The sequence below is a fragment of the Rana temporaria genome, chromosome 3, assembly GCF_905171775.1.
Source record: "Rana temporaria chromosome 3, aRanTem1.1, whole genome shotgun sequence".
Taxonomy (NCBI): Eukaryota; Metazoa; Chordata; class Amphibia; order Anura; family Ranidae; genus Rana; species Rana temporaria.
Window position 1 is genome coordinate 456,726,683 of NC_053491.1, and position 19,259 is coordinate 456,745,941.

The following is a 19,259-nucleotide window of genomic DNA, read 5'->3' on the forward strand; positions in this document are numbered from 1 at the left end:
AACGGTCGTGTGTGGGCTCCAGAGCATTTTTCTCGACGTGAAAAATGGCCATAAAAAATTTAGAACTTGCTCTATTTTTTCTCGTCGTTTTTTTCACGTCGTGAAAAACTGTCGTGTGTACGCTTTAATGATGGGGAAAAAAACTTGCATGCTCAGAAGCAGGTTATAAGAAGGTAAATTTGCATAATCAGCTCAAAGGGTGTCGCCAATCAAATGGAACTTCCCCTTTATAGTGATGTCGTACGTGTTGTACGTCACCGCGCTTTGCTCGAGCATTTTTTTTTTCACGATCGTGTAAATGCAAGGCAGGCTTGACAAGAATCACGTCGAGAAAAACATAGGGCTAGATTCAGGTAGGGGGTCGTAAGTTTGTGCGGGCGTAACGTATGTTATTTACGCTACGCCGCCACAATTTAGAGAGGCAAGTGCAGTATTCACAAAGCACCGTAAGTTGCTCCGTAAGTTGCGGGGGGCGTAGCGTAAATCTGCCGGCGTAAGCGTGCCTAATTCAAATTGTCAAGAGGTGGGTGTGTTTTATGCAAATAAAACATGACCCCACGTAAATGACGTTTCTCACGACCGGGGCATGCGCCGGCCGTGAACATATCCCAGTGCGCATGCTCCTAATCACATCGCAAATAGTCAATGCTTTCGACGTTAATGTAATTTACGCAAAGCCCTATTCGCGAACGACTTACGCAAACGATGTAAAATTTTCAAAATTCGACGCGGGAACGACGTCCATACTTAACATTGGCTATGCCTCATATAGCAGGAGTAACGTAATGCCGGAAAAAGCCTTACGCAAACGACGTAAAAAATCCGCCGGGCGCACGTACGTTTCTGAATCGGCGTATCCAGCTCATTTGCATATTCTACGCTGAAATAGACGGCAGCGCCACCTAGCGGCCAGCGTAAATATGCATCCTAAGATACAATGGCATAGGACACTTACGCCGGTCGTATCTTAGCAACATTTAAGCGTATCTCATTTTGAGCAGGATTCAGCGCGGATTCAGACTTACGACGGCGTATCTACTGATACGCCCGTCGTAAGTATTACTGAATCTAGCCCATAGTTTTTTTCCATGACATTAAAAACGGTTGTGTACGCGGCATCACAGGTTTTAAACATGAGTCAGAATGTAAATGTTCCTGCACTGACACTAGTAGCACGCTAAAGGGTTGCTGCATCATCTTTTTGAGAGTGTCATTTTTGCTTTTTTCAATTAATAAATGGTATATGAAGGTCAGGCCATAGGCTGGTGCTCCCTCTTTTTGTTGCTTTTTGGAAATTTGAAGTTATCTGGAACTTGTCTGTAAGGTATTAATAAAGGAGATATGTCCACCAATGAGGTTAACAGTCTTGTTACATTATTTTTTACAGGTGCCCGGCACCGGACAAGTATATATACACAAATTCAGACTGTACGGGTCAAATTCTTAAGGATGCTTTATATGGCGGCGTGGGAGCAGCCATTGGTGTCTTGGTCGTCATCATTTGCACCGTACTATTCCTCCTGTACAGAGCGAAAAAATCACAGAAGGACAGGTGAGACCATAAGCAAGATACAGTACATCTACTCTGTGGTTCTTCCTGCAAACAATATCTGTATAAACAGCAAGTGTCCCCATATAACATAAAAGTCTGTTTTCATAAAAAAATATGTAATTTGGATAGAGTGGAGTGAAATTCAAATCTCTGTAGAGTACCCACTTCTCCTAGTCCTTGTGATTTAAAGCCCTTTCACACTGGGGCGGTGGGGGTGCCGCTATTCGAGTGGGAGCCTAGAAGGGGTTAAAAGCGCCCGTGTTGCGCCGCTGCTGAAAGCACTTTGCAGGTGCTTCGTAGCGCTGCCCATGCGTTTCAATGGGCAGCGGTGGTGGAGGAATGGTGTATACACTGCTCACAAACCACCCTAAAGATGCTGCTTGCAGGACTTTTTCTAACATCCTGCAAGTGCACCGCCCCAGTGTGAAAGCTTTTGGGCTTTCACATTGGGACTGCAGATGAGGCCTCTTTCAGGTGCTTTACAGGCACTATTTTTAGCGCTAAATCGACTGAAAAAAACCCCAGTGTGAAAGCGATCTTAAAAAAAGAAATATCCCCTGCAAGGCATTGGCATAATGTGCTAGTAGTAGGCATCGCACACTATCACATTATTTACTTGGCGACGATCACCCACAGTACATTTACATAGCTCCCAACTGTCCCTGATTTCGAGGGACTGTCCCTGATTTGGAGCAATGTCCCTCTGTCCTCCTCATTTGTCCCTCATTTTGGTCTGATCTATATAAATGTATAAAAAATGCACTTTTTATCTATCAAAAAGTGTTTCCCAGTGCTAAACCTTCCATCTGATTTGAAAATTAGTTCATTCAACTAAGCTGGGTCCAGTTAGATGTTAGTCGGGTATGGGCATGTTTGCCCACGACCAAGATGGCGTCTGCTGTGTATCTGCTCACACCTCATGGTGGGGTCTGAGCCTATTAATAGGATGACGCACCGCAACGCCCTATCCCATTGATAACGTCGAATGACGAAACGCGTCTGGGAGGACGTGCGGTGACGTCATTACGTTTGGAGTAAGGGCTTCGCTCTGTTACATGCCGGCCGGCAATTTCAAATGCTCCTTGTGAATACTACACTATGTGAGTAACCCTTTTATCGTTTTATTGTTTTAATAAATAATCTGTCCCACGGAGTTACGCTATGTTTGCCGTTTTCTTTTTTGTGCGGTGACACTATTGCTAATTATCGAGGGTGCAAGTGGTGATTTCATCCAGGGAGTGGAATCTCCCCAAAAGCCGCGGCTGGGTCATAGCCGACTGTTGTTTATGATTGGAGTTCCGGTAAGCTGCTTCTAATATCGGTGGTGGGATTTCACACTTAGTGTGCTGTGAATCACGGTGGACCCTCTCTCATAGACTCTGCGCCTCTGTCAATTTCTGGGGAGTGAGTGATACTTCTAGGAAGTGGGTCTCCCCCCCCCTCCTCTCCTTAAAGGCCGCGGCTGGGTCACAGTCGACTGCTGTTTAAGTCAATGATCTGGTAAGCTGCTCATGACACTGGTAGTCGAGTTACATATGGAATAAGTGTGGACCATCTGGGTAGGATTCATCATTCCGTACATTAGGATCGTGGAAATCCTGGAGAATTTTATTGACTTTCTTCTTTTTAAACCCTGAAGTCTACTTTATCCAATTGACTTTATAACACACGAAGTCTGGGTGCCATGGCGCAGTTCTAACCCCCTTTTTTCCTTGATTTGAAAATCGCTGCATTTGTAAATTCTAAAAGCCAATATAAAGGAATAGTAGTGGTAAAAAAAGCAAGTTTTTTTGTACAATTCTCCTTTAAGGGGGCGTGGAAAGGGGTGTGTCCTATGCCTGCATACTTTTGCTGATAGGTGTCCCTCATTCCCATCTCAAAAAGTTGGGAGGTATGCATTTACTGCAGGCGGGCAGCATGTACAGGCAAAGCAACGTACTCTCCTGTCTTTTGGCCTGTACAGGCACAGGGGGGTGCTGCGTGCTGGACACAGAGGAATGCAGATCCTGGTGCTCCTGTGGACCGGTGATCATGTGACCACTATGATTCATAACAGCTTTGCTTCCTTTAACCTCTTGACAACTGGGCACTTAAACCCCCTTAATAACCAGACCGATTTTCAGCTTTCGGTGCTCTCACATTTTGAATGACAATTACTCAGTCATACAACATTGTACCCAAATGAAATTTGTGTCCCTTTTTTCCCACAAATGGAGCTTTCTTTTGGTGGTATTTAACCACTTGACCACCAGGCACGTAAACCCACTTAATAACCAGACCAATTTTCAGCTTTCGGTGCTCTCACAGTTTGAATGACAATTACGTAGTCATACAACATTGTACCCAAATGAAATTTTTGTCCTTTTTTTCACACAGATAGAGCTTTCTTTTGGTGGTATTTAATCACCGTTGGGTTTTTTATTTTTTGCGCTATAAGAGAAAAAAGACTGAAAATTTTGTAAAAAAAAATGAATTTTTCTTTGTTTCTGTTATAAAATTTTGCAAATTTTGTATTTTTTCTTCATTCTTTTGCATTAAGTGAAAGATGAAGTTACGCCGAGTAAATAGATACCCAACATGTCACCCTTCAAAATTGCACACGCTTGTGGAATGGCGCCAAACTTCGCTACTTAAAAATCCCCATAGGCGATGTTGCAGGGTATTGTGGGGTATTGCAGAGTATTGTGGGGTATTGCAGAGTATTGTGGGGTATTGCAGAGTATTGCACAGGATATTGTGGGGTATTGCAGAGTATTGTGGGGTATTGCAGAGTATTGTGGGGTATTGCAGAGTATTGTGGGGTATTGCAGAGTAGGGATAGCTGACATTTAGGGATGGATGGATGGCTGGATCTGTGACTACATTTGTCACAGATCCAGCCCACAGCACTCGTGCTGCATCCGCTCTCTCCCCTCTCCTCTCACACTGTACCGTTCGGTACAGAGAGGGGAGGGAGGAACCGGCGTCATTGGACGGAGCGATCACGTGGTAAACCGCCGCTAACAGCGGCGATTTACCGTGATCCGTGATGCGCCGGGCCGGAGGACCCGGCGGTCACAGACATTCCCGTGTGCGCGACCCGTGTGAGCGATTCTTGGAGGACGTTCATGGACGTCCTCCCAGAGTTAAGCAACCGCCTTGTAGACGTATATCGTATATAGGGCGGTGATCCAGTGGTTAATTACTGTTGAGAATTTTTTTTTTTTGCGCTATTAAAGAAAAAAGACAGAAAATTCTGTAAACAAATGTTTTTTTCTTTGTTTCTGTTATAAAATTTTGCAAATTTGTAATTTTTCTTCAAAAATGTTGGCCAAAATGTATACTGCTACATAACTTTGGTAAAAATAAGTACAAATTGGTGAATATTATTTGGTCTTTGTGAAAGTTATAGGCCTGGATTCACAAAGCATTTACGTTGGCGTATCTCCAGATACGCCGCCGTAATTTCAAATGTGCGCCGATTCACAAAGCGAGATACGTCCAAAAACATGGCTTCAGCCATCCAACGTAACTTGCCTACGCCGGCGTATCGTGGGCGCATAGTTACACTGGACGAATTTGGCGTTCCCATTATAAATATGCAAATGACCTAGATACGCAGATTAACGAACGTACTTGCGCCCGGCGTATTAATATACGCTGTTTACGTAAGGCGTACGACCGGCGTAACTTTACCCCTCATAAAGCAGGGGTAAGTCATGTTAAGGTATGGACGTAGGAACGACCGTCAAAATTTACGTCGTTTACGTAAGTCGTACCTGAATAGGGCTGTGCGTAAGTTACGTTTACGTCATAGGCAGTGTTCGACGTATCTTAGGCATTCTAGCCGACGTGATTTTGAGCATGCGCACTGGGATACGTCCACGGACGGCACATGCGCCGTTCGTTCGGCCCCTCATTTACATGGGGTCACGGCTCATTGTAATACAACATGCCCACTGCCTTGATAATTTGAATTAGGCGGGCTTACGCCGGCCCATTTACGCAAGTTATTTCTGAATACGGTACTCGCCTCTCTAAGTTACGGTAGCGTATATGAGATGCGCTACGCCCGCCGAAAGTTACGCCATTCTTTCTGAATCTGGCCCTTAGCGTCCACAAGCTATGGTGCCAATATCTGAAAATTGATCACACCTGAAGTACTGACGGCCTATCTCATTTCTTGAGCCCCTAACATGCCAGAAAAGTACAAATACCCCCCAAAGACCCCTTTTTGGAAAGAAGACATTCCAAGGTATTTAGAAAGAGGCATTGTGAGTTTTTTGAAGTTGTCATTTTTTCCCACAATTCTTTGCAAAATCAAGATTGTTTTTATTTTTATTTATTTTTTCGCCAAATTTTCATATTAGCAGGTTATTTCTCACACACAGCATATGCATACCACAAATTACACCGCAAAACACATTCTGCTATTCCTCCCGAGTATGGCGATACCACATGTGTGAGACTTCTACACAGCGTGGCCACATACAGAGGCCCAACATGCAGGGAGCACCATCAGGCGTTCTGGAGCACCCAAGCCAATTCTGACATTCCTCTCCTACATAAAAATCATCATTTATTTGCTAGAAAATTACATAGAACCCCAAAACATTATATATGTTTTTTTGCAAAGACCCTAGAGAATACAATGGTGGTCGTTGTATCGTGCACGGTATTTGCACAGCAAATTTTCGAATGTTTTTTTTGGAAATAAAACTGTTTTGGTCTTAAAAAAAAAAAAAAAACATTAAAGTTAGCTCAATGTTTTTGCATAATATGAAAGATTACGCCGAGTAAATAGATACCCAACATGTCACCCTTCAAAATTGCACACGCTTGTGGAATGGCGCCAAACTTCGGTACTTAAAAATCCCTATAGGTGACGCTTTAAATATTTTTACTGGTTACATTTTTTTAGTTGGAGAAAAGGTCTATGGCCAAAATTATTGCTCTCGCTTTAACGTTCACAGCGATACCTCACATGTGTGGTTTGAACACCGTTTTCATATGTGGGCGGGACTTACGTGTGCGTTCGCTTCTGTATACGAGCACACGGGAACAGGGGCGCTTTAAACTATTTTATTTTTTTTATTGTTCATTTTACTTTATTTATTTTAGTTTGACATGTTTTTCCCCCAAAATAAATGTTTTGATCACTTTTATTTATATTACAAGGGTTGTAAACCCTTCCTATGTAATAGGAATCTAGCATGACAGGTTCTCTTTACAGTGAGATATGGGGTCAATAAGACCCCACATCTCACCTCTAGGCTGGGAAGCCTGAAATAATAATAAAAAAACTATCCTGGCTTCGATCGTAGCGGTGAGTCGAAAGAAGCACCGGAGGGCGACGGGAGGGGGGGACGTCCCCTTTCGCCTCCCGTAAGAACAATCAAGAGGTGGAACAGCCGCCATGATCATTTTTATGGTGTAGAGAATCACCGGCTGAAAAAGATGATATCTGAATGATGCCTGTAGCTGCAGGCATCATTCAGATATCCCTGCACAAAATCAAGGGTGTCATATGACGTCAAAGTCAAGGACGTCATATGACGTCAAAGTCAAGGACATAATTTTCCGGGTATTGCAGAGTATTGCGCAGGGGTATTGCAGAGTATTGCAGGGATGGCTGGATTTGTGACTGCAATAGTAACAGATCCAGCCCACAGCACTGCTGACACCCGCTCTCTCCTCTCACACTGTACCGATCAGTACAGAGAGAGGAGGGAGGAACCGGTGTCCTCAAATGACGCTGGTTTGTTTACATGTGAACGCTCCGTCATTGGACGGAGCGATCACGTGGTAAACGGCCGCTATCAGCGGCAATTTACCACGATCCGGCACATTCCCGCGTGCGCACCCCAGGGGGCGCATGGGAGTGCGATTCTAGGAGGACGTCAATGTACTCCCTCCCAGAGTTAACGAACCGTCCTGTAGACGTATTTTGTCTATGGGCGGGTCGTTAAGTGATTAATAGTGAGCTCTGATTGGCCCACAGCTAAACACATATTACCTAGGCCAAACACAGCTGTTTGTACCATGTTATTAGCTGTAGCCAATCACAAATCACTAGTATGCACAGCTGTCATGAACTTAACCCATTCATCACAGTTTAAAGCAGTGCTGGTAAAATAATTTTTAAAGTGTAAAAAAACAAATCCCTGATCACCCCCCCAGAGTAGTACAGTGTTACTGTGGCAACATTGGACTATTCAGGAGTCCTGAAAAAAAACGACCGTTTTTAAAACTTTTTTTCCATTGATACATGTTCCCTGGGGCAAGACCCGGGTTCTCAAAGACGTTTTCATAGGCATACTATAGACACCCAGCAGGTACAATATTTAAAGGAATTTTTCATTTTTTTTTTTTTTTATTTAAGCATCATTAAAATCACTGCTCCTGAAAAAACAACCGATTTTAAAACTTTTTTTTTTCCATTGATACATGTTCCCTGGGGCAAGATCAGGGTTCTCAAAGACGTTTTATGACAATAACTTGCATATTAGGCTTTAAAATTAGCACTTTTGAATTCGAACGTTCAAGTCCCATAGACGTCAATGGGGTTCTAAATGTTCGCGCGAACGTTCGGTCCGTTCTGGTGCAAACCGAACCGGGGGGGGGGGGGGGTGCTCGGCTCATCCCTACCGCTGACAGGACTTCCATCTTCACCCAGATCTTCCTTCCAGGCTTCGGCTCCAACAGCTTGAGTGGCTGAGTCGCAATGATGTCACTTCCGCAGATGGGTGCGGGAGTCATGGTCACTGCACATCGCTCTGAAGGAATGGCGTGGGTATGCCACTCCTTCAGAGTGCATGTGCCTGGCAGTGACGCCACCAGCTGCCAAAAGAACAAATACCTCCTAAACGGTGCACGTTTGGGAGATATTAATATTACCTACAGGTAAGCTTCATTATAAGAAGACTTTACTACCGCTTTAAGTAAAGGTTTGTCTGAGCCCTGGTTCACACTGGGTACGATTTGGAACGTTTTGAGATGCGATTTGACATGTCCAATCGCATCTCAAATCGGCGGCAATTGTCGGCATTGGCACTGTCCTAATCAGTGCGACGCCGCATCTGCGATTTCAAAAACATTAAATTGCGCCCGAAATCGCGGCAAAATCGCGGCAAAATCGCAGCCGCGAAATCGCGGTAAAATCGCACATTTTACCGCGATTTTAAATTCGCAGCAGTGTGAACCTAGGCTAAAAGTTGGATTGTTTGAATGTTAGGTCCTATTATTTATAGCTAAATTTACTATTGGTTATACAGATTATAAAGGATTCCTATTATTCATTAAGATTAAAAATAGTATATTACAAAATTTGTTCTATCAATGTAATTCCTTTTGTAATAATCTTTTTGTTATTAGAGAGGCAATCCTGAATGACACTGACCAGTGGTTTGAAGAAGACAAAGATGATGAATGGCGTAACATCATTACCATAAATGATTCAAATCAAAGCGAGCAAGGTATGTGGAATAGCCTCAACTTAGGAACGGGAGAGACATTGGTCACAATGTGATCTTTTTAAAATTAGAGACATTTGAGACCCGGAATTGTAGTTAAATAGTTTGGCTGCACACAGTCAAGGACCATATATTCTCTCCATAAATGTCTTTGATTTCTCTATAAATTCTTGATTCACAGGACACTTGTGATTGAGTTTTATTTATATTAAAAGGAAAAGTGGAAGGGGAAGATGGGAATTTAAAGTGGAGGTCCGGCTTAAAAAATAAAAAGAAAACACTGTAGCTGCTGACTTTTAACCTCCTGGGCGGTGTTCCCGAGTCTGACTCGGGGTGAGATTTTTGGGCTAGGATCGGTAACCCCGAGTCAGACTCGGGCTCGCCTCGCTGGATGTACAGGGAGTTTTACTTACCTTGTCCCTGGATCCAGCGATGCCACCGCGCTGTGTGAGCGAGCGGGACCTCGCTCGATTCACACAGTGCCTCCGTGTGACGCCGATCTCCGTTCCCTGCGACGTTACCACGCACGGGAACGGAGAACGGCGCCAAATTCAAAAAAGTAAACAAACACTATACATACAGTATACAGTAATCTTATAGATTACAGTACTGTATGTAAAAAAAAACACACCCCCCTTGTCCCTAGTGGTCTGTCCTGTGTCATGCATGTCATTTTATATAATAAAAACGTTTCTTTCTCCCTGCAAACTGTAGATTGTCCATAGCAACCAAAAGTGTCCCTTTATGTCAAAAATAGTTTTAGATCAGCTAAAAAACAGCGATAATAAATTATAATCACTTGCAGAATTGTGCGATAGCGATTTGTGGGGAAATTCGTCATAAAAAAAAAAAAATAATGACAGCAACAATTCTGCAACTGAGCAAATTTCAGTGATTTTGATTTGATTACATTATTGAATAATTTTTATTATAAATATATTATTATTTGTTATAATTATTCATAATTATTTATTATATTATAATTTATAATTTTGTTTTTAAAAAAATGTCATACCCGGGATGCCTATTAGAAGCTTGTTTGGTCAGATTTAAGTGAGTTATTTCTAAAAATGACAGACCTACAATATAAAACGCCAAATTTCCTTGCAAATAATGGTACCGCTTTCAGCATGTTTTTTCTGAAAGAATCATACCGCCAGGGAGGTTAATAAGGACACTTACCTGTCCAGGGTGCCCCCGCGATGTCGGCACCCGAAGCCGAGCAATCGCTCGGGTCTCGGCTGCCCCGCCGCAATCCTCGGTGAGGGAATCAGGAAGTGAAGCGTTGCGGCTTCACTGCCCAATTCCCTACTGCGCGAGCTGCGCTATGTGAATGGGCGGATGTCTCCTGGGACACACACAAGGTCCCAGAAGACACTGCTCCCCATTTCCCAGGAGGCAGCGCGACGAGGAGAAGAAAGAAGACCACTGCGGACAAGGAAGTGGCAAATAAGGAGATCTGCCTAGTAACAGCCACTTTTAAGTATAAAAAAAGTTTTGTTTTTTTTTTATTTTTTTTAGATCCTTTTTGGCTATTTTTTTTTAAGAGTGGACCTCCGCTTTAAATGGTAAGGCCACGGGTTTCCATCCCAATCAATATGGTACAAAAAAGGAGGGTAAACGGGTGGGACTTTGAATGAAACATGTAGCAGCAATTGAGTATTGGGTGGACATGTAAAAACGTATTTGTACAAAACACTGATATACACTGATATACACACATAATACATATAGAGAAAAGTAGGGAAATTAATACCACACAGTAACCATGATAATAATATGGATATCAATTGTATGACATAATAAATCACTAGAATCCACCAAATTAACATAATTTCAGGATAATGCTTGCATGGCCCATGGCCTTACTATTCCCAGTAAAGTTATAAAGTGATAAACATGATTGTAAAAAATTCAATTGACCACATGATTGGCATATATTGGCTCTACGCTAGTGGTTCTCAACCTGGGGGTCGGGACCCCCTCAGGGGTCAAATGACAATTTGCCAGGGGTCACCGAATCCTGGGCTGTTCCTGAAGCCCGCAGCACTCTCAGCCTTTTCACATCCATCCAGCTGGGCTGCTCTGGAGCCCTTTCCCGCCCATTCAGTTCACGGCTTGGCTGACTAGAGGTCAGCTGACTGATGAGAAATGTGAAGTGGGAGGGGCTGGAGGAGACCCTATCTCCTGATTTCCGCATAGGTGTCACTGCTGCGAGACACCACAGAGCTGGAGACACAGTGAGTAACACTACCTGTGATTATAGTTGCCATTTAAAGTCCCCACTACAGTTCTCAGATCAGCAGATGATCACATAAGTTGGCTGATCAGAACTCCCCACCAGCACTGCCAGCACCCCCCCCCCCCCCCCAAGGAGTAAGAGAAGGAATACAAATAGAGAATACATGGAAGGGAGAGGAAAAGAGGGGGAGGAACAAAGAATAAATGGAGAGAAAGAACAAGAGAAAGAACAGGAAAGATGACTAGAGAAAGGGATTGGGGGGGGGAGAAGAAATTAAGATAGATGAGATAAGAGTGAAAGAAGGGAGAACATAGAGAGAGTGGAACATCCTAAAATGTACCAGAAGGGGTGTAAGGGACTTAGGGAGCCCTAAATGTCTGTGGGCTAGGGGCGCAAATTATTTGTCTTGCCTTGGGTGCTGACAACCCACGCTACAAAAGTTTTATCAAGGGGTCACGGCACTAGAGCGGTTGAGAACCACTGCTCTACGCGTTTCATGGTGTATAACCACTCGTCAGGAGCAGGCACGTGGTAGATCCACAATAAAAAATAGAATAAATGGGTCTAAATTTTCTGTCATATACCATTATTGGAGAGGGGGAACCCCCATACCACATGTTACTTACAGAAAAACCTTGTACTGATGGTATAATGCTAGGAATCACTAGTCAACCCGAGGCATCATGGTCGGAAGTTGTGGTGGGGACAGCGAGGACACCCAACAATGCCAAGCATCCCAGGTAACTGTGGGTCTAGGCATGTCCATGGTTTTATGTATAAATTTGTTGGGGTATCATAGGTGTGCACAGCCTATTGCATTAGGGTGTGCACCCTAAATCTCAAACACACGCCTACACACAGTATATATGACCCCCCGACACATTGATCTCCCTGCCAGCACAGTGAAAGAGAAGAGCATAAACACTTTACTTATGGCAGAACCGATAAGAGGGAGATCTTTCCAATCTTCCTGCCCTCACACAGAGCGATAATACTAATGCACATGGGGTGATTAGGGTGTGCCAAGGCACATCCAGCACACCTTGTACACATGCCTACGTGGAGTATGCAGGTTGTGCTGCCCTTACTTAAAAATGCAAAGGAGGGGGTTCATGTTTCATGTTCATGTTTTGTAAAGCCAAATGTTTCTCTTGCTTTGGGTAGAGTATTCTTGTCAGGTTTTTGTTTTCCTTTCTGTGCCTTGCCAGGGAGATTTCCATTTAATTCCTGCCCCAGAAGACACAGCAGGAAGTAAGAGAAGCCCTCTCCAAAACAAAGAGTAGTTCTCTCTTAAAACAGTTGCCACCAAAACAACTCATTTTCTCATTTGGAAAATTTAGTTCACCTCCCCTTGATGTGAAAAGTCTAAAATGTTGGATTTCCCATCATTTTCTATGCTAGAGACAAATGGTCACTGTGAAAATATATAGGGCTAGATTCAGCGAGAGTTACGCAGGCGTATCAGTAGATACGCCGTCGTAACTCTGAATCTACGCCGTCGTAAATTTAAGCGTATTCTGGAAACCAGATACGCTTAAATTAGGCTAAGATACGAGCGGCGTAAGTCTCCTACGCCGTTGTATCTTAGGGTGCATATTTACGTTGGCCGCTAGGTGGCGCTACCGTTGATTTCGGCGTAGAATATGCAAATGAGCTAGATACGCCGATTCAGAAACGTACGTGCGCCCGGCGCATTTTTTTGCGTCGTTTACGTAAGGCTTTTTCTGGCGTAAGGTTACTCCTGCTATATGAGGCGTATCCAATGTTAAGTATGGACGTCGGGACAGCGTCGAATTTTGCGTAGTTTCCGTCGTTTGCGTAAGTCGTTCGCGAATAGGGCTTTGCGTAAATTACGTTCACGTCGAAAGCATTGACTATTTGCGACGTGATTAGGAGCATGCGCACTGGGATACGTTCACGGACGGCGCATGTGCCGTTCGTTAGTGACGTCATTTACGTGGAGTCATGTTTTATTTACATAAAACACGCCCACCTCTTCAAAATTTGAATTTGGCGCGCTTACGCCGGCAGATTTACGCTACACCGCCGTAACTTAGGGCACAGATTCTTTGTGAATCCAGCCCCTGCCTCAATAAGTTACAGCGGCGTAGCGTATCTGAGATACGTTACGCCCGCACAAAGTTACGGCGGGCTATCTGAATCTAGCCCATAGTGTGAATCTCGACAGCAATCAAAAACAGGCAGAAGCTCTAATTTCCACATTATATCCAAAACAAAATAAAAAAGTTTTGGCATTACATATACTCAACTGTAATCTTTGAATAAGAAAAGACAACCATGGGTTTCGAAAACTTTTAAAGAATTAGAGTGATAAAAAACCTGTGTGCAGCAGCCCCCCTCAGCCTCTCTAATACTTACCTGGGCCCCATCTCGATCCAGCGATGTTGCAGGAGAGTCTCCCTCTCCCTCCTCATTGGCTGAGACAGTAGCGCGGCCCCAGTGGAGAGAGAGCCACGGCTCAGTGTCTGCATGAACACACAGAGAGGTGGCTCAGCTCCTGTGCCCCCATAGTAAGCTGCTTCCTGTGGGGGCACTGGGCAGGAAAGAGGGGCAAGGGTCCCCGAGAAGAGGAGGATTCAGGCCGCTCTGTGCAAAACCAACTGCACAGTAACTATAACATGTTTGTTATTTTTAAATGAAAAAAAAATCATGAGATTTTAGTATCACTTTAATATTTCTTTAAACAAATGTGAATTTTGACTTTGAATCCCGAGTGACAGCACAATTAGATTATAACACATTTTAAGGCAACTGGCAAATATAGATTTACTCATTTCTTGTTGTACCTTATTATTAAACAGGCTCTTCCAAAGAGAACTTTAGACCAGCCTTGGAAAAAGTCAACACACAGATTGAGGTATGAAGGCAACTCTTATCTCTTTTTTTCTTTTGTTGTTTTACCCAAAAAATGTTCATAGATGTCGTACTATAGCTTCTATGAATGAAACAGTTAGCTGGATTCAGGTAGGGCGGCGTATTTTTGAGGCGGCGCAGCGTATCGTATTTACGATACACCACCGTAAGTCAGAGAGGCAAGTGCTGTATTCACAAAGCACTTGCCTCCTAAGTTACGGCGGCGTAGCGTAAATGGGCCGGCGTAAGCGCGCCTAATTCAAATTGTGAAGAGGTGGGCCTGTTTTATGTAAATAAACCATGACCCGACGTGATTGACGTTTTTAACGAACGGCGCATGCGGCGTCCGTGGACATATCCCAGTGTGCATTGCTCCAAAGTACGCCGCAAGGACTTATTGGTTTCGACGTGAGCGTAAATTAAGTCCAGACCCATTCACGGACGACTTAGGCAAACAATGTAAAATTTTCAAAATTTGACGCGGGAACGACGTCCATACTTAACATTGGCTAGGCCAGCTTTTTGGTGGAATAACTTTACGCCTGAAAACGCCTTACGTAAACGGCGTATCTTTACTGCGACGGGCAAGCGTACGTTCGTGAATCGGTGTATCTCGCTGATTTACGCATTCTAGGCGTAAATCTGCGTTCACGCCCCTAGCGGCCAGCCTAAGTAGAAAGCTAGAAAGCTTGCGCCGTCGTATCTTAGCTACATTTAAGTGTATCTCATTTTGAGAATACACTTAAAGATATGACGGCTTAGATTCAGAGTTACAATGGCGTATCTACTGATACGCCGGCTTAACTCTTTCTGAATCTAGCTAAGTATCTCTGAATGGAGGGGGCAGAGATATAAATCATCCACCTGTCCTCCATTCATAGATTGTGTTTCATTCATAGAAGCTGTAATACTTGCTTACTCTTTGCTTCTAAAGCCTTGTACACACAATCAGATTTCAATCGGACAAATCCGTGGAATTTTATCCGAAGGTCTTTGGCCGTGAACTTGTTCTGTATTCAGACGGCAGAACTTTTTCAGCCAACATACACAAAACTACGTGTTTTTTTTCTGCTCTTTAGTGCCACCCTTTGGGCAACTTCTGCTAATGTTGTCTTATGGTTAGCATTGGCTCGGAGCATGCGTGTTTGTACTTTGGATTTTAATCCGACGGATAATCCGTCAAGACACATTTGTTGTCGGAAAGTTTAAGAGCATGGCTATCCCACATTTGTTGTTGGAAATTCCGACAAGAATTGTCCGATGGAGCGTACAAACTGTCAAAAACCCTGCCATCACAAAATGTGAGGCCTCGTACACACGACAGAGTTTCTCGGCAGAATTCACCGAGAAACTCGGTCAAACCCGGATTCTGCCGAGAAACTCTGTCGTCTGTACACTTTTGGCCCGATGGAGCCGCCGAGGAACTCGTCGAGAAAATAGAGAACATGTTCTCTATTTTCTCGTTGTTCTATGGGAGAAGGCGGCCCGACGAGCTCCTCGGCGGCTTCATCCCTGAACTCGACGAGGAACTTGACGTGTTTGGCACGTCGAGTTCCTCGGCCGTGTGTACGGGGCCTGATTGTGTGTCCGGGCCTTTAGAAATGTAGCTACTTCTTGCCAATCATCGCATTAGCAGAAGGTAGATTTCAGTGTGCTGCAAATGAACTTAAAGTGGAGGTTCCACCTGAAAAAAAATATTCCACCAAAAATCTAAAGAGAAATAAAAAATAAAAAATGAAAAAAAAAATATTTTTTACTCACCCTAAATAGCTGTTGCTATGCGGAAGTGCCGAATCTGCCTCTTCATCCTCCGCGGTGGATTCTCTTCCTCCTCCTACACTGGGGCCCAGATTCTCATAGGACTTACGACGGCGCAGCGCCATGTACGCCGTCGTAAGTCCTACTCTGAGCCGTCGTATCTATGCGACTGATTCTTAGAATCAGTTACGCATAGATATCCATTAGATCTGACAGGCGTAAGTCTCTTACGCCGTCGGTCCTAAACTGCATTTTTTTTTTAAAGCCAGGTGGCGCTTCCGTCGGATTCCCCGTCAAGTATGCAAATTATCTAGATACGCGAATTCCCGAACGTACGCGCGGCCGACGCAGTAAAGTTACAACGTTTACGTTAGGCTTTTCCCGGCGTAAAGTTGCCCCTGCTATATGAGATGCAGCCAATGTTAAGTATGGCCGTCGTTTGCGTAAGTCGTTCGTGAATTGGGCTGGACGTCATTTACGTTCACGTCTAAACCAATGACGTCCTTGCGACGTCATTTGGAGCAATGCACACTGGGATATTTTACGGACGGCACATGCGCAGTTCGTTCGGCGCGGGGACGTGCTTCATTTAAATAATACACGCCCCCTACCCGCCAAATTTGAATTCCGCCAGGTGATTTACGCTACGCCACCACAACTTTACAGGCAAGTGCTTTGTGAATAAAGCACTTGCCTGAAAAACTTGCGGCGGCGTAACGTAAATCGGATACGTTACGCCGCCGCGTACGCCCAATGTACCTAAATCTTGCCCTGGGTGTCTTCTTGTGAATGGGGCGCGCTGCATTCTGGGAACTGTGTGTGTCCCAGAAAGCAGCCGGCCCATTCACAAAGCGGCGCGCTGCTCGCACATGCGCAGTAGGAAACGGGCAGTGAAGTCGTACCACTTCACTGCCTGTTTCCCTTACTGTGGATGGCGGCGCTTTGAGCTGCCAGGATCGAGGATCAGCCTCGGCAGGGGCAGACATCGCTGGCGGCTAGGACAGGTAAGTGTCCTTATTAAAAGTCAGCAGCTACAGTGTTAGTAGCTGCTGACTTTTATTTATTTTTTTTGTAATGGAACATCCGCTTTAATGCCAACAAGCAGCTTGAATAGTAGCAAAGAGAATAAATCATCCGCGTGGTGTTTTATGGAAAATATTGTCCTATGAAATTCCAAATTGTATTTAATCTTTCTTATCCAGGTGAAGATACAAAGACCTACCTTGATCCATTCCTGGGACAATCAGTCTTCTGGATCAACAAATGAAGAGGAGAACTTCTGAAGATCTTCACACCTTTGCGAACTTTGCGCCAGATTCACGTAGAGCGGGCGCAATTTTACGTAACCGGTTTACGTTACACCGCCGCAATTTTTCCGATTTAGTGCCCGATCCACAAAGCACTTACCTGGAAATTTGCGGCGGTGTATCGTAAACAGGTCCGGCGCAAGGCGGCCCAATTCAAATGGGGCGGGTACCATTTAAATTAGACGCGCTCCCACGCCGGACGTACTGCGCATGCTCCAGTCGCAAATTCCCCGACGTGCTTTGCGCGAAATTACGACGTGCCGACGTTTTGTGAATCGCGACGTGAAAAAAGAGTTACGCCGGGAATTTTTTTTTTTTTTTAAATAATTCAAAAGCGACGCGATAAAGACAGGCATACTTTAACATGGTGGAGTACTTTTACACCATGTTAAAGGTGCACTATCTTTGCGACGGAAATCTAACACTCGCGACGACGTAACGACGGGAAAAAGCTTTGTGGATCGCCATAACTCCTTATTTGCATACCCGACGCTGGTTTACGACGCAAACTCCCCCCAGCGGCGGCCGCGGTACTGCATCCTAAGATCCGACAGTGTAAGTCCATTACACCTGTCGGATCTTCTGCCTATCTATGAGAAACTGATTCTATGAATCAGTCGCATAGTTAGAAACGGAGATACGACGGAGTATCAGGAGATACGCCGTCGTATCTCTTTTGTGAATCTGGCCCTTTAAGTCCAATTTGAGGACATCTCCAGTGAAAGTGCCAAGATTTTGGCCAGGAATATACTTTTGGGAGACAAAGACAACATTTTTTTTTTCAGCGGGAAAGTGGGGGAATACAGTTCCGACACACTGCATATATGTAACGGCAAAGGGTGTTGGGGTGTGCTGGAGGGTTCATTGATGCTGGCTCCTGAGGGATCTATTGTTGAGGGAGGGGGTCTTTGGTTGCTGGGGGGGGGATCAATTGTTGCTGGGAGTGATCTACTGTTAAGGCAAGGGTGTATTGTTGTTGGTTTCTACAGGCAGGGCTGTCCTAATGAGAGGGCACTCCTGGGCACTGCCCAGGGGCCCCAGCTGCATGGTGGGCCCCTGCACTTTCCCCAAAGCAGCTGGTTCTTGAGCCCATGCTGCCCTGAAAATGGGGGCCCCATGATGGCACTGAGAGTGATAGATACACAGGGGAGGCAGTCTGCCTCCTACTTACTTGATGTCTGTTTACCTGCACTGTCATCATTGTAGGGGCCCCAGAGCATTACTTTGCCCAGGGGCCCATGATGCTATTAAGACAGCCCTGTCTACAGGATCTATTAATGCTGGGGAATCTATTTAGAGAGATGTATATTGTTGCTATTGCTAGGAGGTCAATTGTTGCTGGGAGGGATCTATTGTTGCTAGTTGCTTGAGGATCTCCCAGCAGCCAGCAGTAATAGATCCTCCAGCAGCCAGCAATTATAGATCTACTGTTGCTGGTAGAGGCCTATTATTCCTGGGGTAGATCTGTCTTTGCTCGTGGGGGGGGGGAGGGTTGCAGGGGGTATTTTGTTGCTGGGGGTATTTGTTGTTGCTGGGAGGTCTATTATTGCTGGCTGCTGGGAGATCCATTGTTGCTGGTAGAGGTCTATTATTCCTGGGGCATATCTGTTTTTGCTTGGGGGGGGGGGGGGGTTGCAGGGTGTATTTTTTCACTGGGGGTATTTGTTGTTGCTGGGAGGTCTATAAAAAATTCCACACAAATAAGGGGTGCTCAGAGGCAAGGAGTGACTTGGAAGAGGTGAGTACCTGCACCTCTTCTCTGAGAAGAAAAAGCCCAGACAAACCCCTACAGCGCCCACTCCTGGTTAACCCCTTTACTGCCAGTGTCATTTTTACAGTAACCAGTGCATTTTTATAGCACTGTTCGCTGTAAAAATTACAATGGTCCCAAAATAGTGTCAAAAGTGTCCGAAGTGTCCGCCATAATGTCGCAGTCACGATAAAAATCGCTGATCGCCGCCATACTAGAAAAATAAATATTAATAAAAATAAAACTATCCCCTATTTGGTAGACGCTATAAATTTTGCACAAACCAATCAATAAAGGCTTATTGCGATTTTTTCTTTTTTTTACC

General features: G+C 44.6%; 1 long non-coding RNA gene across 1 annotated transcript; it reads left to right on the forward strand.

The window, feature by feature from the left end:
• The first annotated feature begins 1,400 nt into the window (after positions 1–1,400).
• Positions 1,401–17,179, forward strand: LOC120930942. Its single transcript, XR_005747791.1, has 4 exons — positions 1,401–1,552; positions 8,906–9,006; positions 14,068–14,123; positions 17,080–17,179. It is a non-coding gene; the product is annotated as an uncharacterized LOC120930942 (long non-coding RNA).
• Positions 17,180–19,259: the final 2,080 nt, after the last annotated feature.